General features: G+C 47.0%; 1 protein-coding gene across 2 annotated transcripts in view; it reads left to right on the forward strand.

The window, feature by feature from the left end:
- The window catches only part of GNG12 (G protein subunit gamma 12), a 180,202-nt gene that overhangs the window by 32,998 nt on the left and 120,467 nt on the right, over positions 1–26,737 (forward strand). The window contains exon 1 of one of the 2 annotated variants that reach the window (XM_045291882.1): positions 14,131–14,205. The exons of the other annotated variant lie outside the window; for it this stretch is intronic. The gene's annotated coding sequence lies outside the window, so the exon portion shown is untranslated. Of the gene's footprint in view, positions 1–14,130; positions 14,206–26,737 lie in introns of those variants that run through there. 2 annotated transcript variants of the gene reach the window in all.

Below are 26,737 nucleotides of genomic sequence, written 5' to 3' on the forward strand. Positions count from 1 at the left end.
TTTTCCCTGTGGCCCTGGGGTCTCACTGCCTAGCACATAATGAGGCTCAGTAAATACTTAGAGAATTCATATTATATAAAAATAATCTAACTGTGAGCACCTTTGACTTTTCTAGAAGCTTTGTGTGAGGAGTCTGGTCCAACATTAATGTCTGTTTTCCAGGTGAGGAGAAACAGGCTGCTTCTGGACAGTTCTCTTATCTACCCAAGGGCTTGAATCTAGCAAATGGCCGCGCCAAGGTTAGAGGCCCACACAACCCTGTGTTCCTGTTCTGTGCCGCCTCGGTGTGGGCCACGCTCAGGCCCAGAGCCTCCTTATCGCCCAGCCCCACCTGTCCTCGGGATGGCTGAGTAGGCAGGAAGAGAGAGCCTTCATACACACCCTCTCGCCCCACCCCTCTCGCTCATGCAGCCCACAGGTATTCATGGGTCATCACCCAGCCCTGGAGACCCACCTGGAAACCTGGCACGGGGCGAGGGCTTCGGGCTGCCTGCCCCGGAGGCTGCGGCCCGCAGAGAGTAGAGGGGTGTAAGTACTCGGTCTCTAGGCTGGCATGGCAGAATGGTGAGCTCGTGTGTCGTCAGGGGATTGAAAAGTTATGCACATTCCCGGCAGGAATACTGAAAACACAGTGACGTCTGTTAGACTTTTCCTTTCCTCTCTTGATAAACATCTTGATACATTTCCTTTCCTAGCCTCTCGCTGAAAGGGATTTTTCTACTTAGAATGTTATGTGTTCTAATCGCTTCGTGTTGTAATCTTTATTATGTAGGTAGGGCAAAGGGAGGGCTTCACACAAGGGACTCTGACCTCGAACTTTCTTGGCTTGAAAAAAGTTGCTAGCTCAGTGCTTTCAGTTATACATTTGAAACCTTTTTAAATAGGAAAAAGTTAAACTCTTTTCTTTTGCAAGGAAAAAAAGAATTCTCAAAGGAAATCAGCAAGCATCTAGTCATGAAAGCAGCTCATTGAGGGCAGAAGTGACCAGAGCATGCGTGTGCATTAGAATCAGCTGAGCGATTTAAAAACTTCCTGTCCAATTCCAGGCCGTGCTGTCAGGCCCTCCGTCGTGGGCCCAGACTTCAGTCTCCTGGGAAGCTCTCAGGCGGTCCCCGTGAGCAGCCAGTGGCAGTGAGCGTGGCGGGCCGACCTCCGTGTGCACTCACACCCCGTTTCTGCAGCGCAGTGACTAACAGACACTGAAGAAAATCGTAGTCCGATCCCCCCAGCCTTAGAGACGCTGGCTCATCTTCATTTCATTTAAGGGCAACGTTCAGTCTCTTTCTTAACACCCTGCATCCTATATTTGTGTTGTTTAATCCATCCTTGGTGGTGTAGTGAGTTACACATTGGTCTGTGACCCACGAGGTCATAGCAGTTCAAATATACCGGCCACTCAGTGGGAGAAAGACGAAGCTTTCTCCGCTCATAAAGAGTTACACTCGGAAACCCACAGAGGAAGTTCTCTTCTGTCCTTTCAGGCCGCCGTGAGTCAAAATTGACCCAGTGGTCGTGAGTTTGGTTTTGAATTTCATTTTGTGGGGGAGGAAAAAAGCTCTTTCGATTTATGAACAAATTGGCTTTTTCTGTTTGGAGCGAGGGCCTGGGGAGGGCTGGTGGAGGCACTGGGGAGGTGCTCGAGAAGGGACAAGGACGGTGACTGAGTCTGCCTCTCGGAACAGGCCCACTGGTACAAAGGCGGTCTCTGGTAGAGTCTTGCTCTGTGGCCTGTGTCCTGAGAAGCTTGTGCGTCTGGGACATAAAGGTTCTCGCACGTTTAGGCTCCGGAGATGGAGCAATAGAACCCACAAAAGGACACGTCCGTTCCGACTCCTAAGGGCCCTCTGGGAGGTGCGGACTACCCACAGGGCTTCCAGGACTGGGCATGGCGATGGCCGCAGGCATGGCCTTTACCCCCAGTCTTCATTAGCAGGGAGCGCTTAACTGCTTGTACCGCGGTGGTTCCTTTTCCTTTACGATGTCTGGGAACCCATTTTGTCTTTGTTTTGTTGTTGACTCATTCTTTTTTTCACTCAGCGTGGATCTGATGGGCACCTTTACTTTTGTTTTTGTTTTGTCCAGTAGCTTGTTTTATTTTTATCAGCGTTTTACCACAGGGAAAAATGTAAGGGCTGGTGGCTTATAAAATGCACATTCACAGAAGTGACTTAAGAACTTGTTTCCCTGGGTATAAATTAGAGTGCTTTCTGATGGGAGTAGATAGCCTCAACTCTCTCCAGCAGAGCTTCTGGGGGTGTTTGAACTGCTAACCTTGTGATTAGCAACCCAATGTTTAACCAACAACATCACCTGGACCCCTTAAGCACTTGTAAGTAAATGAAACCTCAAGAGTGCAGCTGGTTGTTAAAGCTAACTTCATTCTTACAACTTTGATAATGAGGAGGAGAAACTGCCTGTGTGTGTGCGCACACGTGCACACCAAGCATTACCACTCCATGAAGACACTGTAATCGGTTCATTTTACAGAAGACACTAATGCTCAGACAAGTTCAGTCACTTGTCCAAGGCTGTACAGCTCATGAGTAGCAGAGCCAGAATTTAAACACAGTACCCATTTGACAATACCCATACCTACCTCTCAGGACATTGAAAAAAATGTATATAACTCAATAACATTAAATGTTATCTCGTGCCTTCAAAAGACTTGCTTTCTTTTGCTATCTACAAAGTGATTGTCCTGGTGAGCATTCTATCTGCAGCATTATAAAGCCTGGGGCCTAGTGGAGCCAGCGTCTCCATGAGTACCAAAAGTCCAGGGAAGAGAAAGCGGAACCGCTTCCTGGCAAGTGCCATGTTTATAAGGGCCGGCAATCACTCATGCAAATTCACTTCTAACTGACTCATCATAGCTGCAAGGACTGGAATGAGCAGTTCCCAGTACACTTGTCTTTTTACTGCCTGTGACCCACCCTAGTTAAATAGGGAGTAGTAAGGGGTAGAAACAGCTTTGCCTTTAGTTGATTGTTACATTGAATGCAGGCCTCTTGGTTATGTCACCAGGAAAAAAACAAAAACAAAAATCAAAATGAGAAAAACTGCAGAGGAAGTATAGAATAAATGTTGGGAAAGTAACAGAATTAAAGTCTCCAGAATTTCTACACAGGCTGGTCTTGGAGCGGGCCCTCTGATTGGAAGGGAGAAGTGGTGGGGGACAAATTTGGAAGCGTGTTTTGCTTAGCAAGCACAATTTTTTTACAACTTGTGTAGGCCCTATATTATGTTCTTGATTTACTTTTAATATATATTTTATAAAATGAGAAAAATGTAATGTGCATAATTAAAAAGGGGAGCCCGTTCAGTGGCGAAGGATCCCTTGGGTGGGGCAAATGGCTAAGTGCTACTAACCAAGCCCATGAAGAAGGACCTCAGGGGACGTTTTGGAGATTGCTTTCAACAATCCACAGCCTCGGAAACCATGAAGTGCCGATCTACGGCACCACGGGGGTGGGAATGAACTGGAAGGCCCTGGTTAGCCTTATTTATTTATTTATTTATTTATTGTATTTTAGGAAAGAGGGACTCTGGAACCCGATGGGCTTCCAGTTCCAGCTCATTGGTGACTTCCATAATGTGACTTGGAATACCTTGTTTATCTTTTCTGGGCCTTGGTTTGTTCTTCTGGAAAATGCGGGTGATGGTAGCATCTTCCTCCGGAGCTGTTGTAAGGAGTAAGTTCCAATTGTGTTTGGAACGATGGTGCCACATAAGACAATCAATGAGAAATCAATGAGTGCTTGCTCTTGTTTACATTAGAGGCAACTTGGAAGAACTGACATTGGTAATGCGGGGAGTGTGCTGCACCCTCCTTGCCCCCGCCCCCGCCCCCAGACGTCTGTGGATTCCTCCAGAAGGAATGCTATTCAGTATGACGTGGGGCTCGTGTTTTGGATTCCTCCAGAAACCAAGCCCATGGCCACTGAGTCAACTCTGACTCATAGCAACCCTGTAGAACAGAACAGAACTTCCCCGTGGGCTTCCCAGCCTGTACACCTTCACAGGAGCGGAAAGCCGCATGCTGCTCCCTCAGAGCGGCTGGGCATTTGGCACTGTTGACCTTGTGGTTAGCACCCCCACTTGTAACCCACTACATGACCATGACTCCTCCTTTAGATTCCTCGGGGACTCCAGATTTTTATTTCTGCAGGATGGTGAAATGGGGAAGCCACTGAACTCTTTAATTAAAAAGAAAAGAAGCTATTTTCTCTCTACCTCCAGAAACTATTAATTGTGGACTTTACTGAAAATGTAGCAGAGTGGAGACAAAACCTAGGAAGAGATCGGGAGCTTGCGCAAGAGACAGTTCTTCCAGGGGCTGTGGAGATGGGGGCTCCCGTGCTTAAGCCTTAACCGGCCCTCTGAGGACCCAGTCCCCCAAAGTAGAATATAGACATGTCTATGAATTACATTCAGCAGTAATACCATTTTCATTCTGTGGTGAGATTACCTGCCAGTTCGAAAGGAGAAATACGCTTTTCTTTATTTTGGGGCCCTAAATTAAAAGGGGAAAAAAATGTCAAGTAGTTCTGCGATGTGAAGGGCAGGGGGAAGGAGGTTCTTCCATACCTTGAGCAGTTGTTCCTGGCAAGTATTGCGAGGGATTCTTGTGGCTATTTTGTACCTTCATCGCTGAAGTCGCTAGGAGACTGATATTTAATTGCTATCCTTCCACCTCTTTTCTACAGAAAGTAATAAAGTCTCAGTGCCTTGCTGTCTTGATCCAATTTGGTCAAGGTCCAGGCACGGAAGTCTCAGGAAAAGAGTGGGTAACCAGTGCCTTGTGTGCTGCACAGAAATGGGACATTACAACTGACCATTGTGATCAGGGTACCCAACTTGCCCTTTTTGCAGATGAGGAAACTGAGGCACCCACATTTGTTGGAGTCCACACAGCTGTTGGTTGTGGGGCCGGGATCCTGGGCCCAGCTTCCCGGCCTAGCTCCCAACTACACCTTGGTGAAGGTGGTGCTTGCGGCCAATGCTGTGGAGTTCTACTTGCTGCCCCATGGAATGCTCTGTCATCTACCCAGGATGGCAGCCCCCGGGTCCCGGCTGCCGGAGCGCTTGCCGTGTGACCGGTGGGACTACAGAACTGTTTCCTTTCCTTGTGATACATTTCCGTGAAAATTGCTACCGGACTGTTACCTCTGGTGTTAGGCAGCCCAGCTTTAAAAAAACGGTGGGGAGGAGTGAAAAGCCTGTTGTCATTTCCTGCTTTGTTCCCGCCAGGCGAGGGGGCCCTGTTCCTCTGCCACTTGGGTGCCATTGGCCCTGCACCGGAGCAGGAGACTCCCCCTGGGTCAGCTGAAAAGTAGCAGGGGGAGTGTGGGGGGAGGCTGGGTTAGGTCTCTGTCAGAGGTCTTCTCTACCTCTGAAGCATTAGTTGCAGCCCTGGCTCACCATTCATGTGGAGCAGGGCTCTTAACCCACCTGGGCCCGGGCTTCCTCCTCTGTCAGCCGAAGTCCACCCTGCTTGGTGATATCGGGAGGCTCAGTTTAGGAAAGCATTCAGGGGAAACCCTTGTGCACGTTGTCAGGCTGGTTTGTGGTGTGTGTGTATTATAATCTCCGGTGTCTGGGAAAGGGTTGGGCTTGGTGACTGGCCCAAAGGTTACCAGTTCAAACCTACCCAACAGCACCATGGAAGAGTGGCCAAGTGGACACAGAACGGTCTGCTCTGTCTCACAGGGGCCTGCCACAAGCAGAATCCACTTGATGGTGATGGGTTTTCAGTATTTTTGAAATTTGATCTCTGGAGCTACTTTGGGCTTTTATTCGCGTCATGGGTGGGTTTTCTTCTGTATGATGCTGCAGTCAGATGAGCTCAGTGGGTCCTGGTAGTCCATGCCTTCTGACCCCTAGCAACTAAAGGGCAGGGTGGAATGGCGCCCTTTGGGTTCCAACAGTGTAACTCTTCACAGAGGTTGAAAGCCTCATCTTTCTCCCTCAGAGCAGCCAGTGGTTTCAAACTGCTGACCTTGCGGTTAGCAGCCCAGCATGTAAGTAACCCTCACAGCCCATATGAAACACGAGCTGGAAGGCATGGTACCGACCCCAGATGACCGATTGGCTCAGTGAGTGTTGGTTTTTCCTGGTAACCTTGCTTGGCTCAGCATTCCTTCGTCTCCTCTGGACCGTGAACTTTTTCACCCAAGCAGCTTAAGCAGTTGCCCTCGGTGGAGGACTGGGGGGTCGGGGGCGGGGGGGGGGGTGGCTTTGACTTTCTTTCACTCCTTTTCTTACAGCGGCCTATGTAAAGCCCCATTTTGAATAGAGTATGTTCTAAACAAACAAAACCGCTCATTATTGCCTCCTTGATTATAGCTCTCATCAGAGGTGCCAATCATATGTCCCAGTTAGTTATCCTCAGCTGGCCTGCCTACTGCACACTTGGGGGAGACGGGGTGCATTTGGTTCCCTACAGGAGTTTGTCATCAAATTTTGAAGGAGGCTTGAAATGTCCTTTTGTTGCCGGTGAACAAGTAGTTTGGCAGACCTGATATAAGTGAGTACAACTTGCTCCAGGTAACAGGCATAGGGCCCCCAAACGGATAGCTAGATGGGAACTTGGGAGGAATTTCCCTCTGAAGTGGATCAAAGGATGACCCGGTGTCATCCTGGTGAGATGGTTTCATGTTGTGTTGGCTTGGATTTCTTTCACTGGCACCCCCAAGTGTCTGTGACTGCTGAGGACCACAGTTCCCTTCCCTAGATTCCTCAGAGATGGCTACAGGCCATGAGCTGGGACCCAGAAGACACCTGTTGGGCTCTCGGTTCAGTCATCTGCTTCAGAATTGCACTCACAAATCAAGCTCTGAAGGAGGCCCCTCTGTCAAAAAGATATCCCTGTAAGAAAAACCACCGGGAAGAACACTACTCAGGAACCAAACCCAATCAAACTCACTGCCATCGAGTCGATACTGGCTCATAGCGACTCTATAGGACAGGGTGGACCCGCCCCCATGGAGTTTCTGAGACCAGAACTATTGGCAGGAGTAGAAAGCCCCATCTTTCTCCTGCAGAGCGGCTGGTGGTTTTTGAACTGTGGGCTGCGTGGACTACAGCCCAATGCATAACCTCTACGCCACCCTCTCGGGGCTTCCAATCTGGAGCAGTGAGGCTCAAAAGGTTGACGGTGTGAATCTACCTTTTAACCACACCATGAAGTAGAGTTCTGTTTGGGCATACACAAGGTTGCCATGAATTTGAATCATTCCAAAGTTCCAACTCCTAGCCAGCCTGTAGGACAAGGTAGAAATGTCCCATGGCATTTTCAAGGCTGGTGGGGTTAAAGCACTGACCACTAGCCACCAGTGCTTAGCCACTGAACTGTCAGAGCCCCCGAGTCAACTGAAAAATCACGCATTGCCATTGAGTGGATTCTGATTCATAGCCGCCCTGCAGGATAGAAGAGAACGGCTTCACAGGGCCCCTGGGCCTGTGAATCTTTATGGAAGCACACTGCTTCGTTGTTGTCCTGGAATCCACATCAAGGCAACGGCAAGACAGCAGCAGCAAGCTTCAGGACCTCAGTCCTAGCAGACCGTCTTTGCACCTGCTCCCTTCTGAGGCCCTGCCCTCTTCACTGCTCATGACCTAGAACGGCTTGGCCGGGCTTCCTTCCTGCTCTCTGCTGCTCTGGTTTCTAAGGAAGCAGAGTGTGGCTGTACGTTGCTGGGGCCAGCCCCTCCTCCCTGCGCCTCTGCCCCATCCTGCGGTCTGGGCTTCTCACCCACCAGGTCCTCCCTTTTCCAGTTGTGTTTTTGATTCTCCACTCTCCCGTTCAAGTCACATTTTTGAGGGGGGTTCTCACCATGTGGGTGACGCTTCTTCCCCAGGACAGGGGGGAGGAGAGAGACACCTTATTCTGCTCCAACAAGAATCCAGCTGAGGAGTGGTGGGCAGAAGGAACCTAGTCCCGTCAGGGAATCCCTGGTGAAGGACTGGAGCCAGGCCGGCAAGCCTACGCGGGTGGCATGGACACTTGGGGAGCAGGGCACAACCACAGCTAACGTCAGGAGGAAACAGGGTCCAGCCAGAACAGAAAAGCATTTGTCTGAACCGGTTGTAGTCATTGGAAGTAGATTCCCTGGCCTTTCTTCTAAGTCTGTCTTAATCTGGAAATATCACTGAAACCTATTCAGCATCACAGGTACATGAAACTATCCCCCAACAGACAGATGGTAGCATTTGGCCAGGAATCAAATCCATGGAAGACATGAATTTTGCCACTGAACTACTTCCGACCCCCGAAAGCCATTTACTGTACCTGTAAGGCTCTAAGAGCCCTGGTGGCCTGGTGGTTACATGTTGAGCTACTAACTGCAAGGTCAGCAGTTTGAAACCACTTGCCCATCCTTGGGAGCAAGATGGGGCGCTCTACTCCTGTAAGGACTTACAGTTCCCCCTGTAGGTCTGCTCTGGGTTGCCAGTGACTCCACGGCAGTGAGTTTGGTTTTCTGGTTTACCATCCCTAGCTTCAGACTCAGGCCCCCACCCACAGGCTTCTGCATACACTGCTCTCACTGGCTGAAAGGGATTCACTTTGTCCCCCAGTAAGGTCCTTTCTCAAAAAGTGGCATTTGTGGCACCTGTTATTTTTAAGGTCGTGTGCTAAAATTAGGGAGAGGAGCGTCAAACTGGGTCCTTGTAAGCTCTGCCCTTCATTGCCCCTGGAGTCAGCGCTGCTCCAGGTGACCCCTTGCCCATGTTTACAATGCCACAAATCTCACCGGCACCTACTGAGCTTGTCTCGTGGTTCTCTGTAAGGACCTCTCGATCTAGCCAACTACAGTGCCAGCCTCCTGGGGCATCTCCACCTGGTGCCCTGTGGATACTTTTCTATCGCTCATTCTTCTGGTGATACCCAGGCGTGAGACCTTGGAAGGATCTGCTGTCTCTTCCCTAGCTTCTAGTGAAAAACCAGGGTTTGTAAATTTGTTCTCTCTCTCTCTCTTTCTCTCTGAAACTGCAAGTTCTCTGAGACATTCAACAAACAGTTCCCTCCCTTCCTCCTCTCCTCTCTTCCGTCTGTCCTTCCTTCCTTGGTGCTCATATTTACTGATCCGAGAACTGTGCTGTGTGTACTTTTCATTTAATCACAACACATCTGTGAGGTTATATATGACCTCATTGGGTAAGCAGGGAAGCGAGGCTCCAATAAGGAAAGCAGTTTGTCCCTGCGCACACAGTTCAGTCTCAGAGGTAGGAGAAACCTGAGGTCGAGCTGGCGTCCAGGTGCCGCTTTTCACAGACACTGCTCCTCTCTGCTCCACGTGAGCTGAGGTCCGGCTGTAGCTTTAATGCTCCTGGGCACTGGTGTGTTAATGCCACTCCCATAATAAAACCTGGTCAGTGGCTCCCTTTTATTCATAGGCCATCTGTACTGCTCTACCAACCGCCACAGGGTGGCCCTCACATCAGGGGCTGGTGGACCCAACCTGAGATTTGGTACCAGAAGGGAGACCTGAATTAAATCTACGTTCCAGCTACGTGACCTTGAGCAGATGGTTAATCTTTCTGAGCGTCATGCTTTTTAGTTCATTCATTGAATCATAATTGTGCATTTGCTGGGGGCTGCTGAAGAATATCCACATGCCTTCAAAGAAGTTTGAAGAACTTCTAGATCAGCGTTTCTCAAAGCAGGCGATACTGCTCCCTGGATGCGTGCTGGAACAATCCAGGGGGGCTGTGAAAACAGATACCTGTGCCGATACTTAATCCTCGATTGTGGGATATAGCACAGACGTTCTTAATTGCCGGAGGGACGCTGAGTAATTTTTGTTTGTTTCCCTCTGGAAAAAAAGGCAGAAGACCAAATAAGCTTGGGAGGCTGTCTTCTGGATGGACATTGTCTTCACCATTGTGCACCAGAGGGAGGGTGGTAATCCTGTCTCCCGGGGATTGTGGGGGATCAGCAGAGATGACGGGAGTTGAAGAGGCTGCCCGCCGGTAAGGTGCTTGTCACCCGCAGCTGCCTGTCACACGCTCCCTTCTGCTCCTTCAGCTCTTCTCTGCCTGTCGGCGTCTGTTTGTGATTTTGATGGCTCATTTCAAAAGGCACTGTTTCATTAAATCTTCCCAGGACCTTCCTGCTTCCTAGATGATCCATTCGTTCATGGAGTGACTCAGGAACATGTACGAAATACCTCCTAGAACAGTCTTTCTCAGTGTGCGCGCCACAGACCCTCTCGGCGAGCCTACAAGGTCCATTTTCTTTCCATTATACGAAATACTACAGTGTTCCCCGGCTTTCTCAGCGTGGTGATAATTTGTAGTGGTGGTGCTGAAGGCGTGGCGACAAAACATACCGTAGCCGTACTCCTCGCTGCCACCCACTCCTCGTATCACGGACACGCAAACAAGACACTCTCCCTCCGAGTATTCTGTAAACGTCTACTGTTGTGAGGTGTTGTCGACCCGCCTCCGCCTCTCCCATGTCCGACAAAACACAGCACTGCCTGGTCCTGCCATGCCATCCCTGCGGTCGTGCCTGGCCTGTTGCGGCAGCCACTGCGTCGGTGCATCTTGTGGAGGGCCCTCCTTGTTTTCCCCCTCCCTCCACTTTAGTGTCCCTCCTGGTCACGTGTCTACAGCGCATGAGACAGAGCCTCCCCACCCTCCCGTCTGTAGTTGCGCTTCCTCCAGGACAGATGGGTTAGTTCATTTGGCAGGGTCCCAGCGACTTTCGATCTTCGTCACCGGCAGCATAATTGAAGTATCCCAGGTCTTCTTCGGCCCGCCTTGCTCACGGTCCAGTTTTCCCAGGCTTCCGAGGCGACAGAAAGGGCTGTGGCTTGGTCCAGGCGCACGGAGCCCTCAGAGTGACGTCTTCGTTCTTTAACGTGTTTTCAGGCCTGGTGCAGAGATTTGCCCGGGGCAGTATGTCCTTTGGCTTCTTCACTGTTGCTTCCTTGACCGTGGTCATGGCATTCTGGAGAGCTTCAAACGTTTCTGTTTTTCATGATGGGTGTTGGCTGTTAGTATAGGTATGAGGATGTCCGTTTCTTTACATTGACTTGTCTTCCATCTGCAGACTGCAGTTTTTGGTTTTTCGTCAGTAAATGCTTCCACTTCTCTTGGCCCGACGCAGTACACGTACTAATTTTAATTGGGCGCAAATCTTGTCCCGATGATTCTCGATAGCGAAAAGGAAGGATAAAGTTCTTCTGATAATGAGATACTTCAGTTGCCTTGAGGAAAAGCACGTATGCGATTGCTTGATTTGTAGGTTACATTAGCTGATTTTTATATAATACCATTTTTGCTTGGGAAAAATGTCAAATTATGATTATTCAGACTTGGGCATTTGGCAGACATTTTCTCACAAAGCAAAGAAGTGAGCCTGTCATGTCCATAAAAAGATCATCGGTTTTGTTGCCAGTAGTAAAAGCCTATCCTTTCATCAAGAATTAGGATTTTGAGAAATGTATATCAGCTACCATGAGCTTAGCCATTTCTTAATGTTTAAAGACTTTTGAGGAGTGGTGATGAGAACCAATGATATGTGTCAACTTGGAGAAACCTGAAGAAGAACTCAGCCACCCCAAACTCACGCTCTCAAGCCGGTGCTGCCTCGTGGTGACCCTGTCGGACAGGGAAGACCTGCTCCTGTGGGTTTCCGAGAGTCGGGGAGTAGAAAGCTGCTTCTTTCTCCCACAGGGGGCTGATACTTTCAAACTGCTGACCCTTTGGATCCCAACCCAATGTGGAACCACTACACCACCGGTGAACCAATGTTTTTTGGGGACTACTGTGGGATATTACAGGCACGACACACGGGGAAGGGTTCATTGAGAGGTTTGTACCTGGCCTTTAGGGAATCACCACTTGGTGAGTTTTGGTGTAATCTCAAAGAAGAAGGTCCATAGGGAACTGGAAGGATGATTCAAATATTCCTTCCCTTTCTGTCTAATGTGAGGCCACACTTTCTTTGTATATTGCAACCCACACATCCCAACAGATTGAATGTAGAAGCATAAATGAGAATCTAGTTGTCTTCTATTAAACTTGACATAAAAGGGGTTTGCAAAAATGTAAAATAGTTTTGTTTTGTTTTTTGTAAAATAGTTTTACTATTCTCATCAACCTTTCCTTTGTTCTAGAAAATATACTTTGTGGTTTTTATGAAATCTGAATTTGTGTTAACCTGTGAGGGAGTTTGGAGTTATTGTACTTTTGATGAATTACTATTTTAAAAATTTCTCAGTTTCAGTTTCTAATAGTAAGTATCAATAAGTCACCCCTTTTAAACAAAAGCACTTTAGGTTCTCAATGTTTAAGATTATAAAGAGGAGAAGATAAACAAGCGGCCAACCAGCTCAGAAGCAACAAAGCCCACATGGAAGAAGCACGCCAGCCTGTGTGACCATGAGCTGTCGAAGGGATCAGGTATCAAGCATCAGAGAACAAAAAATCATATCATTGTAAATGTGGGTGAGTGCAGAGTGGAGACTCAAAGCCCATCAGTAGGCAACAGGACACCCCCTTACTGAAGGGTTGTGGGAAGGAAATGAGCCAGTCGGGGTGCAAGGTAGCAACGATGAAATATATAACGTTGCATTTCTCTCTCTCTCCAAAATGTAATGATAATTGTAACACTTCCTGTGTAAAGTGGATATGAGAGTTAAGTGCTATAATGTGTAATTCTGCAACAAATACAGCAAGTAAGAATGTATTTGTTGGGAACCAGCTATACATCATATATTCTTTTGTCTGGACTCACAGTAGCGAGGAAAAAAAAGAATGGAGATGGGACTCATAAGAATGCACCTAGAACTGTACCTGGTGTTGGTAAAATAATCAATAAAAGGTGCCCGTTGTCACTGTTATTTGTGGGTAGTGCTCCCAGGTTCATAAACTCATGAGCAAGCCAGAGAGAAGAGCATGGGAAACAGGCTTCAGACAAACATCATCCTGAGTGTGCCAGTCTCAGCAAGGAATGATTGTCTCTGTAAGCAAAGGCTGGGTTGTGTGACCATGTATCGGGCTTTTCAGACACACACACACACACACACACACACACCAGGCTAGGTTGTGTGACCATGTATCGGGCTTTTCACACACACCCACACCAGCATTCACTGACGTGCTGCCTTCAGGCACAGAGGACAATGTATATGTTTAAACTGGAATATAAATGGATGTCTTTTATCAGTAGGCCATTCAGTTCCATCGCAGGCACACAGAAAGCATGCTTTTCAAAGCTGGTCACATGTCAAATTGTGAGCATGCATTCTGTAAGAATTCTGTGCCATAGGAAGGGTTAGTGTGAGTGTGGAGATAGAAGAGCCAATTGTCCTTTTTGTTGTTGTGCACTTAAGATAAGAGCTACCCTTATGAGTTCTAATTCACTTTTTCACACCGGCCCGCATTCATGTGCAGTGTTTGTGTCTTGGGGTGCATATGTATCTTCTCTTTGCTGGTCTGCTTTTGCCCCTGACCTTGTTTCGTGTTGTCCTTTCTTTCCCTGTGCCCTCAGAGTCCACATCCCTCTCCTTGTAATGGCAATAAGAGAATCTCTGCCCTGGTTGTTGTTTAACTTTTCTTCAACTACTGGACATTTGGATCGGTCCCAGTAGTCACGGTTAGGATCATATTTGCTGTAAACATTGTGCAGAGAGCTTAGTCAGCAACTTATTAAGCACTTTCTGGAGTGGGATTCTCTGCCAGAGTCTTCGAAGTGATGTCAAGTCATTAAATTAAGAGTCTAAGAAATGGTATTTGGGATATCCTGAGACAGCATCTTAAGCTTTGACTTATTTTTCTTCATTCAATCAGCAGATATGTGTGGAGGGCTATTGTGGCCCGGGCAGTTGGCCAGGTACTGGTTGACAAGGTAAAAATCGTCCATGACTCAAGGGGTTTCTGGCTAGATCTTAGGAATTAAATTGTGTCCCTTATCCTTCCACATGTTAGAGTCCTAGCCTCAGCCCGTGAATGTATCCTGCTTAGAAACAGGGTCTTTGAAAGTGCTGTGAGCAAGCATGACGTCATAATGAAGGGCGGTGGGGGCCTGACCTGTTGGGAGTGGTAGCATATGAAAGAGACAAGCAGGCCGTATGAAAGCCAAGGAATGCCGGAGAATACCAAGGACTAGGCAGAGGCATGGAATGGGATCTTCCTCAAAGCCTCTGAAGGAACGGGCACAGCTGACACCCTGATCTTAGGTTCTCAGCTTCCAGAACGGTGAGACAAACTCTTCCTCTTCTTATAAGCCACGTAGTTGGTGGGACTGGGGTATGAAGCCCTACAAAAACCAGTAGGGGATTACAAACAAGGTCACCAAGTGCGATGAAAACAGAGATCACATTAGTGTTGCTATCTGTGTGTGTCAGCGGACCCTTGGTTTGGGCACAGTAAGCGCCCAGATGTGGTTCATTGTAACTGCTTTAGATTCACTGGGCACGATGAGGAAGAGGGAGGGGTAGGCCAGTCAAAATGGTAAAAGTTTTTGCTTTTTCTAAATTTGACTTAACAAAATGATGGCCAGACATTGGAGTCACATGGCATGGGGGAGAGCAGAAGGACTGAGTCAGGTGGTCCTGAGTTTGAATCCCACTCTACACCCTTTCGACTGATTGTTTTGGAGGACACACTTGACTCCTCTGGATCTCAGTGTGCTTTGCTCTAGCATGGCAGAGTATTTTCTGCCCCTTGAGTGGTTGTGGATCCCCACTACCTAATGCATTGTGTGGCAAAAAGGAAGTGCTCCGCAGTTGGTGGTTGGGTGAATTTTAAAAAATAATACATGACTGATTGGATAGCTAAAGGAAGTGATCACTCTAAATTGAAAAGACTGAGGGCCTCTATACTACATCTAAATACTTCTAGTGGGCGAGACCAGAGCATGTACACTGGTACAGATAAGAGCTCTGGACACAAGGAATCCAGGACAGATAAACCCCTTAGGAATAGTAATGGAAGTAGCTATACCATGAGGGTGGGAGAGAGCTGGGGGGAGAAAGGGGAAACAGATCGCAATGATCAACATATAACCCACCCACCCACCCCCGCACTGGGGTGACGAACAGCAGAAACATGGATGAAAGAAGACAACGGACGGTATAGGATATGAAAATAAAAATTATTTATAATTTATCAAGGGTTCATGAGAGTGGGGGAGGGTGGGGGAAAAGAGGAGCTGATACCAAAGGCTCAAATAGAAAGAAAATGTTTTGAAACGGATAATGGCAACAACATATGTACAAATGTGTTTGATACAATGGATGTATGACTTGTTATCAGAGCTGTAAGAGCCCCCAATAAAATGATTTCTTAAAATAAAAATGTAAAATAATAGATAAATACTTCTAGAGCAAGTTATTTAACTATATTAGTTTGAGGTTTACTAAGCAGATTTCTTCAAGTTAGAGGAAACCAAATTAAGCCATAAATCTGTTTTGCTACATCTCGTGTACCGAGGCTATAATCTGAGCAATGGTGAACCTGACAGTGGTGACTCACAACATAAGCTACATCCTCTGGTTCCATCTAAGGACCTCTGCTCATTTCATCAGTTTTGTTGGCCGGTTTGTTTCCAATTTAGACCTGCTACCTTGTGGTCACCTAAGGGCTATCATGGGTCAGTGCTTCATGACCAGTTTCAAAGTTGTAAATCAAGGAGATAGCTTGAGGGAGATGATTATCATTCAGGTCCTATCTTTCAGGAGGAAGCAAAGACTATCTTTAGGATCCTCACGAACATTTATTTCCCTTTTGTGGTCTTAGTAGGAAACCCTTGGGACCATCTGATGTGTGGACATCCATAGTGTCTGTCACATTTCTATGTAAATAAATGAACACCCACCCACCCAGCTGGTCCATGGAAGAAACCAGCCCCAAACCAAACTCACTGCCATCGAGTCAATGCTGACTCATAGCAACCCCCTGGAAGGTTCTGAGACTGTCCCTGTTTAGGGCCGTTGAAAGCCCAGTCTTTCTCCTGAGGAGCTGCTGGTGGTTTCAAACTGCCAACCATGCGGATCACAGTCTAATGTGCAACCCCCGTACCACCAGGGCTGCTCAGTGGAAGAAAAGACCAGGTAATCTGCTCCCATCAAGAGGAGAGCCTAGGGAAACTGTATGAGGCAGTGCTGCAGTGTCACAGTGGGTCACTATGAAGTCAGAAACTGCTTGAGGGCACCTGACAGCAACCAACTGGAAAGGGGGGTGGGGGTGGGGGTTGGGGAGACCAAAGTTTAAGCTCAGTGGATATGAGTCACTTACACCCATAGCCATTAAGGCTATTGTGACTCAAAGTGACTCTATATTAGTATTTTCTAGACTGTTAATCTCGCTGGGGAGTGGACATACACCTCTTTGTCCCAGAGAATGGCTGGTAGGTTTGAATGGCCTCTTTTGCAGCTGAGTGCCTAACCCACAGCACCACCAGGGCACCACAAGAGTCCCTATAGGGTTCATGTTTTGCACTAGGGAATTGAAGACCCTTACCTTCCTAGTTTGAGATTTTAATAATTCTATTGACTGAAAGATAGGAGCCCTAGTGGCACAGGTTACACATTGGGATACAAACTGCAAGGTCAGCAGTTCGAAACCACTAGCCACTCTACAGAAGAAAGATAAGGTTTCTACTCCCACCAAGACTTAGGTTTGGACACCCATCGGGGCAGTGTTCCTCTTTCCCATTGGGCTGCTATGAGCCAGAATTAACTGGTGGTGGTGAGTTTGAGCTTTATTGGTGAAAACAGAATGTCACAAAGTCATGTCATTGTGTCTTTTTGACTATATAAGGCATTTGTCTGGAATAGATTATGGATAACTGTGATGAATGAGAATTCCAGAACACTTAACTGTGCTCATGCAAACCCTGTAGATAGGCTGAGAGGCTGGTTTAAAGTCATGGTTTAAAGTCATGAAAGGTGTGTATCAGGGTTTTACCCTTTGATCATACTATTTAGTCCGTATAACTTACTGCTATGGAGTCAATTCTGACTCGTGGTGACCCTATAGGAGAGCGTAGAGCTTCTCTTGCTGGTGTCTGAGACTGAAACTCTTTATGGGAGTACAAAGCCCCATCTTTCTTCCATGGAGAACCTGGTGGTTTGGGAACTGCAGATCACAGCCCAACACGGAACCAATCCACCACCAGGGCTCCTTATTCAGCCTGCTTACTGAGCGTATAATTCAAGAACTTGGAGTACGTGAAAAAGAATGAGGTATCAGGATTGGAGGAAAAGACTAACAGTCTGACGTGTGCTTGATACAACTTTGCTTGCTGATGCCAAAGAGGACTTGAAGCATTTGCTGATAAAGATCAAAGACTATAACCTTCAATGTGGGTTACACCTCCGTGTGAAAGAAACTCCTCATAAATTGGACCAATAAACAACAACAAGGCAAATGGAGAAAAGATTGAAGTTGTCAAGGAATTTCTTTTACTTGGATCCACAATCAGTGCCCATAGAAGCAGTCAAAAAGTCAAATGGCATCGCACTGGGCAAATCTGCTACACAAAGGTTAAAAAGCTAAGGTACCACTTTGAAAACCTGGCCCAAGCCCTGGCATTTTTAATCATTTCATATGCATGCAAAAGCAAGACATGGAATTAAAAAAAAAACTACAGGAGAATAGATGCATTTAAATTACATAAAATTAGTGAAGCATTTTGAAAGTACCATGGGACTAGCAGTAGGACTAGCAAATCCGTCAGAACCAAGTACAGCCAGAATGCTCCTTAGGTGGGAGGATGCCATGATTTTATCTCAAGTCCTTGGGCCATGTTGTCAGGAAGGTCCAGCCCCTGTAGAAGGCCATCATGCTTGGCCAAGTAGAGGGTCGGTGAAAAAGAAACCCCTCAAGGAGAGAGTCATACAATAGCTCCCTCAGCGGACTCCACCCTAGCAAGGATCATTCCATTCGGTTGTTGCCAGGAGTAGAAATCAGCTCGATGGCACCTCACCACAGCAGCCTTGGGTGTAAGCTGAGGAGAAATGTTTTTGTGCTGTCACGATTCCCTATTGCATTTCTCCCCCTCTTCATTTTTCAACGACAAGGGGGGAAAAAAAGAGTAAAAGTTAAAATAGAGAATTGAAGTCTGGAATTCACACCGATGAAATGCCACCCTGAGCAGTGTCCAAAATCCTATGTTGGAACTGGCCAAAGGGCTGTTTACAAACTACTTCCCCAATTAGACTGAGTGAAGCAGAAATCAATAAAACAGTATTTGAGGGGGACGGAGAGAGGGGGAAGCCAGTGGTGAAGCTTCCTTTGCAGAGAACAAGGGTTTGGGGCCATTCAGTATATTAGCAGTATTTGATTGATGCTCTGCCCATGTTTGGGGGTCAGAAAAACAGGAAGAAAGGAAGGCGTTTGTGAAGTCTGGACACAAGGTGAACACGACAGTGAAATGGAACCCATCGTTAAATCACACACACACACACACACACACAATGTAAGCATCCAGGTGTGCAACCTAAGAAAATAAACTGTGTGAGGGAGCATGCTTTTGACTTGGATAATGCATGTTTAATAATGGTTACTTATCAATTCCTACTCCTGAATAAGCCATCCAAACAACATACATTCCCAGACAATTAAATAGGATTCCACATCACAGACAGCCCAGCCCGTAAGCTTTAAAGCAGTCGAATAACGCTTGACTACAGCTTGCATCTTATTTATTGCATTCTATTTACTGCCAAGGTAAGAAGGCAGAGGGATGTCAATCCCAGGTCTCTGTGTAGGTAATCTCTACTGTTAGCATCTGACCACGGCCTTGGACTGGACATTGCTGGCCTTATTTCTCAAGTGACTCGAGTGTAATAATACACCCAGCTGTTTGTTGCGTGGGCATGAAGGCTAGCGTCTGACATATAAAAGCTTCAGAAAGACGATGCCCTAAGAAAAGGAGAACAAAGGCACTAGACAAATACCGGTGGACCGAGCTCTGTGAGGCCCGGGAAAGCGGGAATGGTGCATTCACAGAGCAAGAGCCTCGTCTCTGTAGGGGGCATCCACTGTCCTTTGGGGAAATGCCAGAGGGCTGGGAGAATGGCCATCCCCTTGACACCAATGCTGACCACTTGGTGCATGGTGATAAATGGGGTTCACTCAGGAAGGAACACTGCTCTTCTGGAAAGCACCCATATTGGTGAAACAGCCAGCAAGTCCAAATGCCTTGGGCATGCCTGGCAGGAGGGCTCTGTGCTTTCCTGTGGACCTCTTCTGAGCGTTTTCTCAATATGTGTCGTATTTTCACTATGGCAGCTGGGCATCCACGACCGGGAAATGCACAACAAAAGCAGTTGTACATTTCTGGGCCAGGCCCAGAAAACTGAGCCAGGCCCAGTCAGAATTACCTTAAAGATTAGACAGACAGATTCTTTATCGGTTTAATTCTATGAACTTTTAAAAAGCTACTAGGGCATTCAGAAGAGGGCCTTTAGTGGTTCCGTGGTAGAATTCTCGTCTTGCGTACGGCGTTGTTGTTAGCTCTCATGCAATTGGTTCCGACCCAGGGTGACCCCATGTGTTTAGGTCAGCTTCTCTATGTGGTTTCCTGGACTGTTTTCACAAAAGCGGATTGCTGCACGTGTTCTTCTGTGGAGTTGCTACCCGAGTGTGAGTTGCCACCCTTTAGGTTAGCAGCTGAGGGCAATCGCTTGTGCCAACCCTGGAGTCTTCAATGTGGGAGGCCTGTATCTGTTTGACTCCTGGCGATCGCACCCCATGTGCAGGCACCACTCTTCTGTCAGCGGAGGCTCGCCTTGTTACGATGCAGCTGAACAGGTGTCACTGGAGCTTCTGGCCTTAAGACAAGGAAGAAAGGCCCGGCAATCTGCTTCTGAAAAAAACACAATGTGGTGGCAGAGTTTGGTGTATGATTAGAATCTGAACCTTTCAAAAAGCATGTGACACATTTCAAAGTCAGTTGATTCGATAGCAGAGTTTGCTTTGGTACGTGGTAAGTGTGGCATGAAGCAGGGGAAGGGAAGCTCAAGTAAGGCCTCTCTGAGGAGGTGCCACTGGACACAGTGACCTGCCTGATTGACGTGTGTCAGCAAGATGGTAGACGCCCGGCAGAAGGTGGAGTCAGTGCCACGGCCCAGAGGCAAGACATTGCTTGTATATTTAAGGAGAAAAGGCTGGGCAAAGTGAGCCAGTTCCCATGTAGACCAAAGGCCTTGTAGACCGAAGGCCTCCGTGCTTGTGCACGAAGCATGAATGGGATGCCATCAGAAGGCGAGAGGCAGGGAAGTGCAGCAGTCTGATGAACACACATCTACACTAGATGGTGGAAGGGAGAGGGGAGCAGAGTAAAGCCGGGGAGGAGTGGCTTGGAGCAGGTAGGAGTGGAGGAGATGGGAGACTGCACTGTATTCTGGAGGCATTTTGAAGCTACGTCTGGGATGATTTGGTGATGGATCTACTGGGATTGCTGTAGATGGGCGACAGCTTTGACTTGAACAGGATGTAGTGTCTTTCACTGAAAGGTAGCCGTGCATAGGAGCGCAGCTGGGAACGGATTAGGAGTTTGCTTCAGGGCCCTGTGGGAGATGTTAATGAAAGTGTCCAGGGGGATATCAAAAGTCAGTTGGATAAACAAGTTCAGAGGCTTGGTCTAGAGATGTCAATTTGAGTCATCAAATTTGGGTGAGAGAAAAGAATCCTGCAAAGGAGCTCAAGAAGCTATTTCCTGGTTTCTCAGGACAGGTCGGAAAGAGCATGTCAGACTCTGATTTGGGAGGGTCAGGTTTTGATGGCTATCAGATAGGGAGTGTGAGTTTAAAAAGATGAAGACACACTGTCTTACATCAGCAGTTTCCAGAGCTGCTGACTGAATTCGGGGAGACCTGTCCACCAGAACAAAAACTTGATTTGGCAGATAGAAGACACACAAGAACCTAATTTGTGAATTACTTGTTCACGGCTCTTCCTTTAGGCCAGTAATGACATTGCCAAAGTGGATAATAAGATATGAACGTGTACATCCCAGAGGGTTGTTTTTTTCTCTTCCACTTATTGAAAACTTAGGGTATGAAAAATAAAGAGTGAGTTCTTGTGGAGAGGAAAACTGCACAGAAAAACAAAGCGTGGCTCTGTTCCACTCTCTAAACCTTCACCTAAATCACAATAAAGGGATCAAAATTGTATCAAGTTAAAATATAGCGGAAAGTTTGCCACTCTAACCGTTTTTAATCACCATTTGCTCCTGTCACTGTGTAGTCACCCATATGCATTCTAAACATCTTTCCGTTGCCCCACCCAGAAGCTCAGGACCACAGAAGCAATCACATCTCGTTTTTGCCCTACCCCAGGGCCCTGGTAACTGCTGAGCCACTTTCGTCTCTGAGCATGCTCCTCTTCTAGGCATGTTATTTAAGTGGGATTGTATTACTATTTGTCTTTTTCTGTGCCTGCCTGACTCCACTCAATCAGACGTTCTTAAGGAGCATCTACCTCACAGCACGCTAGAGCATTTTATTTCTGATAATTTTCCATTGTCCCGCTATAGACCATACTTTGATTATCCACGTATCCGTCGATGGACTGCTATGGTGAAGCATTCCGCAGTGAATGTTGGGGTGGCCCTACCATATTTTGTTGGCTCGGATGAAAGCTATCCAGATGAGGGTGTATCTGTGAGCGTATGGGACTTGAGGAAGCTGTTCCGAGGGCCCCCCCCCGCGCAGCAGCTCTCAGTGCAAGGCCTGCGGGAGGAAGCTGGTCCACACCACAGGTCAGGCAGAATGGAAACGAAACCTCCCACATCTTCTTTTCTCTGCTCTGGGCTTCGGGCAGTGCCCTCTGCTACATCCTGCCCTTGTTGTGATACCTGAAACGGTGCAGCGGACATAACCCGAATATTTCTGCGATGACTCTCTTTCTGACAAAGCATCTCAGGGAAAATAGCAGTATGATGAGCAAAGGGAGCCTCGTGGATCGAATGACTCTTTTCAACAGAGAGCAGAATCTCAGTTACCCAGATTGCTCCAGTAAAACGGGAACTTTCCGAGAGAAACAGAGTTGTCACATATACCAGACTGAAAAACAAACCTGTTGTCCTCCAGTGGACCAGACTCCGAGCAGCTCTGCAGGCGCTCCTTGGGAGAAAGGTGTTGCCGTCTGCTTCCTCAGTGACTGACAGCCTAGACAGGCCTGTGGGACAAGTCTGCTCTGTCCCCATAGATTCTCTGATAAAGTGAAGCTTATACGAGGGATATCCCCCCCAAAACAGGTTTTTTTTTTCCTTTTCAAGCTATGTATATAAATTTTTGTGCAAAACAACCTTCAAAATATTCTCCATTACACTTAATACATTTGTCAAATCTGTGATTCCATTCTTGGAAACATTTTTAAAACTCATATGGCTGTCAGCACCTCCCTCATTTTATTCTTCGCCTCTTCTACATCATCAAACCGCTGTCTTTTCATGTCTCTCTTCATTCATGGAAACAAAAAGTAGTCACACGGAGCAAGGTGTGTGTGGGGCAAGAGAGACCTGCTGTGTTTTGTTGTGTTGGGGTTTTTTTGCCAAAAACTGGTACACTGAGATGGCTGCATGAGCAGGTACATTGTCCTGGTGGCAAAACCAGTCCCCCATCTACCACAAATCAGGCCTTTTTGGCTGCACACTGTTATGCAATCTTTTCAGAACCTCTAAATAGAAAGCAGATTAACAGTCTGACCTGGTGGAATGAACTCCAAATGTACTACGAGTCGACATTTTATCCATTCAGGAAGTTGATGGGCATCCAGAATGAGGTTTGTCATCAATTGACATTTCACCCTTTTTTGAACTGAGAAAACCACTCGTACACTTGAGTTTTTCCCATAGCTCTGTCCTTGTAAGCTGTGTTCAACATCACAACAGTTTCTGTGGCATTTTTCCTGAGCTAGAATCAAAATTTCTCAGCCACACGCTGTTCCTTTCAATCATCCATCACAAAAAACAAGGTTCAAGTGAAACTGCTTTTATGAAAAAGTCCACTGTGACCAGAGAGAACCTTCGCAGGCGATACCACAGGGTGCACTAACTCAGAGGGAGTTGCTGGATGCTCGCCTCGCAGGAAAAATGTCTACTATGAAAGCTCTGCTCCGCCCAGCGTAATTCTGTTTTTGTGGGGGTTTTTTGGTGCCCCCTCCTTTGTTATCAGAGACATTCTTCTAAATTTACGGATAAATTTTTGTTTTCATTTTGAGGCTACAAGACAATTTGATCGACGCGAATGGTTCATTCTTGAATTTCTCTATTCAAGCATGGTTGGATTTTGAAAGGAATTTTTCATTGGAAACCAACCCAAAAAATGTATTGTAGATCACTGTGTATTTTGAAAGATAGATTGTGACCCATATCTTCATCCAGTCCTACATCAAGAGGGTAGCAAGGGAGCATTGAGCCTGGGTAATGTTAGCTTAGCTTGGGGGGGGGGGGGATGCCTTCCGAACTAGGATGTAACAGGGAGCCTTTGGCATTTATCACTTTGAAGTCCTTCTGCATCTTCTGACTAAAAGATGTCTTGGCTATTTTATCATCGCCCCCTGTCTTAAGGAAGAAGAGGCTCTGCTACCTTTTATCAGACTAGCCATATACAAACAGGTGTTCATGGATCCATCTGCTGTGATCTCTAGCCCTGTAGCAAAAGCTTACATACAGCCATCTTCTCATCCTCAGCTCTTAGTTGATTCTATTTTTTTGTAATTCTGTACTATCACTATTCAACAAAATACCATTAATGTGGGCTTATTGTGCCCAGGCTGGCTGGGCACTACATCTCGCTTTTCTACTTGTCTTCTGAACTCTATCATCGACTGTTGAACAGTGAGAATGAGCGGTGAGACAAAGACACTGTAGGATCACTAGTTAGCAAAGATGCGTATGAGTGTGCCCATGGCTCTGTGTTCCTAAGTAGATAAACTTACTTTGGAGAGACTTAGAATATCAAAAGTTAAAGCCAAAAGATATTTGGCCTGAAATTTCAGTCGACAACAACAACAAATTAAATTTAGACCAGTGTTCTGGCTAATTGCTCTTTTCTGTAGTACTGAGTGACTCCCTTCAGCGTGGCAGATAGCAATCGCTGAGCCCTCAGCTAGTGTTTGTGTTTGATAGTTATTATTCGGTATTAATTATGGCAAATGATAGAAAATTGCCAGACAAGGCTCCAAGATAGGTCAGAGGTTCCATTGCTCAAAGAGTCTAGCATCACTTCTTGAGGGTAGATCCCATACAGAACCCCGGCTCATAAGCCCTATGGCCCACGCCTTGTACCTCATGAGCGCTGTCGGAAGTAGCATGACAGGATTCTATGGGGATGAAGGGATTCGTGGGGCTTTGTTGCTGACACCCGAAAGTCCCAAGCAAACTGAGATCAGTGTATTTCTCTAATCAGAAGGAGGATCAGCTGACAGAAAGGAGCATTACCTGTGAAAGGGAGGCAGTTCTGTCCTCCCCGTTGGTTATGGTATGGATGAAGGGTTCTGGTGCACAGTAAACATTCATTCAGTGGTGATGGTTGCAGTTTTTTGTCCCGATTGCTGACAAGTCGACTCCAATCCATGGTGACTCCAGGTGTGTCAGAAGAGAATGGGGTGGAAACGACAGAGATCTTTTGTAAGTAGATTGTTAGGTGTTTTTTTTTTTTCTTCAAGGTCCTTCTGGGTGGACTTGACCTTTCAACCTTTCCTTTAGCAGCTGAGCACCCAGGGACGCTTACTAGCTCTGCTCACTTGCTCACTATTCCACTCTGTTGGGTTGGGCAACCGACTGTTATTTTTGCCTTGGATTCTAGGACCGGCGCTCTCTGATGAGATTGTGCCCGTGGAGCAGTCTGTCTCCCCTTCGGCCAGCGATCTTCGCATCAGCCAGTGGTAGCGTTTTCTGATGGTAGATCTTTCTGATGTTAGCGATCCTTGTCCTGGGGCATTTCCACTGAACTCGTAGTTCTCAGTGTGGATTTTGCCTCACTGCCATTTCCGAGGTAGTAAGGCTTCTCTCGGACCTGGGATTCTTTATTCCCACACGCGGAACTCTGCAGCCCTCGGGTGCGGGTGACCTCCCTTCCTCCCAGGCCTGTGCTGCACCTGCCTGCATCCCACCTTCCTCCTCCTGTCTTCTAGTCAACTGGTCCATCCTCGCACTGTACCTCAGATGCCACACCCCCGTGGAAGCCTTCTGTGGCCCCCAGGCTCGTCTAGGCACTCCTCCTCCGGGTTCTGGAGGGCTTAGGTGACAGGCCCCCAGAGCTGTCATCGCCTGGGTAATTGTCTGTGCTGCTCAGTGTGTCCCTGGGCGAGAGGGACTGCATGTTGTTCTGCGTTGTACTCCTCACTTCTCCCACACTGATAGGCACACAGTAGGGGCAGGGAAGCATGAAAGGAAGAGGATGGTAGGACCAGCTACCAAGGAGCAAGCTGCCTTCATCTACAGTTTGTTTTGGCTTTGATGTGGCCCATGTGGGACCCTGTCCTTCCAATTCTCCTTGAGAGATAAAAGGTATCATAGATCTTTTGGAAAAGGACCATGTCTCTCCATTGAGGAGCCACCATGAAGGTAAGAGTGCCTCAGTTTACCATGTAAGGCACTGCGTATGGTATGAAAGTACACACGAATCCCCAAACCAAACTGCCAGTGAGCGATGGGGAAGTAGAATAAGCTATATAGCACGGGACATACAATTTATTGCTGTTTGTATACACATGGAACAAAATATTTCTACTATGACCCACTTCCTTCTGAAGATCTATGACTCACAGACAATGCTGCAATAAATGGTAAAATTTGGATATTTTTATTTCGAAACTTGATCCAGATTTTTGTTTTTCTTTCTCCCTAGTTAACACTAATCGCTTCCTGTGAATTTTGTGATATTAGGAAACAGATGTTCCATATTTTTCTCTTGAGCTTTTCGTAGATGCTGCACCAGAGCTGCTGTGCTTGTGTGCGTGTGTATAGATGTGCATGGGTGTACACTGCACTGTTATTTGCGAGCAATGAGTTCTATCAGATCGCTAATGAAAGCACAACACCTATGTCTACAAGATTATACAGAGTTAGTGAAGGTTGGGGCATTTGTAGACCTTTGTTTCACGGTGGTTTAGTATGCAGGTAATGTAGCTTTCTAGGCTAAACATAGGGTACACTTGCCCTACCAGTGTAGGACAGCAAAAAGACCAAAACAAAATACCACACCATGAATGCAACTTTTATGCTCTAACTTTAACCAAACTAAGACATTCTTTTAACTGTTTATTGTGAATTGGGTGAAGGTTCACAAAGCAGCCCATTGGGTTTGCATTCAGCAGTTCATACACATTTTGTTTCAACTTGCAGTCTCTTCAATGTACCATTACTTATCTCCCTTCCTCCCTCTGTTTTCTGTTTCATTCCTTCCCCTTCTAACAAACTAAAATATTTTTGTTGTTCTTGTCTGTTAACTCTAACAAATTCTACCCTGTCTCTCTGGGCAGCACTGAAGAGGGTCTCGCTATACAGAGACAGTGCTAGACCCTTTGGGAGCTATAAACACAAATAAGATAGAGACCCCTGGGAACCTAACCATCCAGTGGAAGAGGCAGTGCCTGTTCTGGAAAGCCCGTGGTGAACGGTGGTGGTTGTGAAATTTCCTGCCATTGAGCAGCTCTGTCTGATGGCGACCTTGTGTCTAACAGAGCAAAACCTTGCCAGCTCCCTCTTGGAGACCGTGGGTATGCTTGGTCCATTGTTGTACCTACTGCGTCATGCCTTCCAAGGCGGGGG

The sequence above is a fragment of the Echinops telfairi genome, unplaced genomic scaffold (assembly GCF_000313985.2).
Source record: "Echinops telfairi isolate 266 unplaced genomic scaffold, ASM31398v2 ScPeMD7_443;HRSCAF=831, whole genome shotgun sequence".
NCBI classification, from domain to species: Eukaryota; Metazoa; Chordata; class Mammalia; order Afrosoricida; family Tenrecidae; genus Echinops; species Echinops telfairi.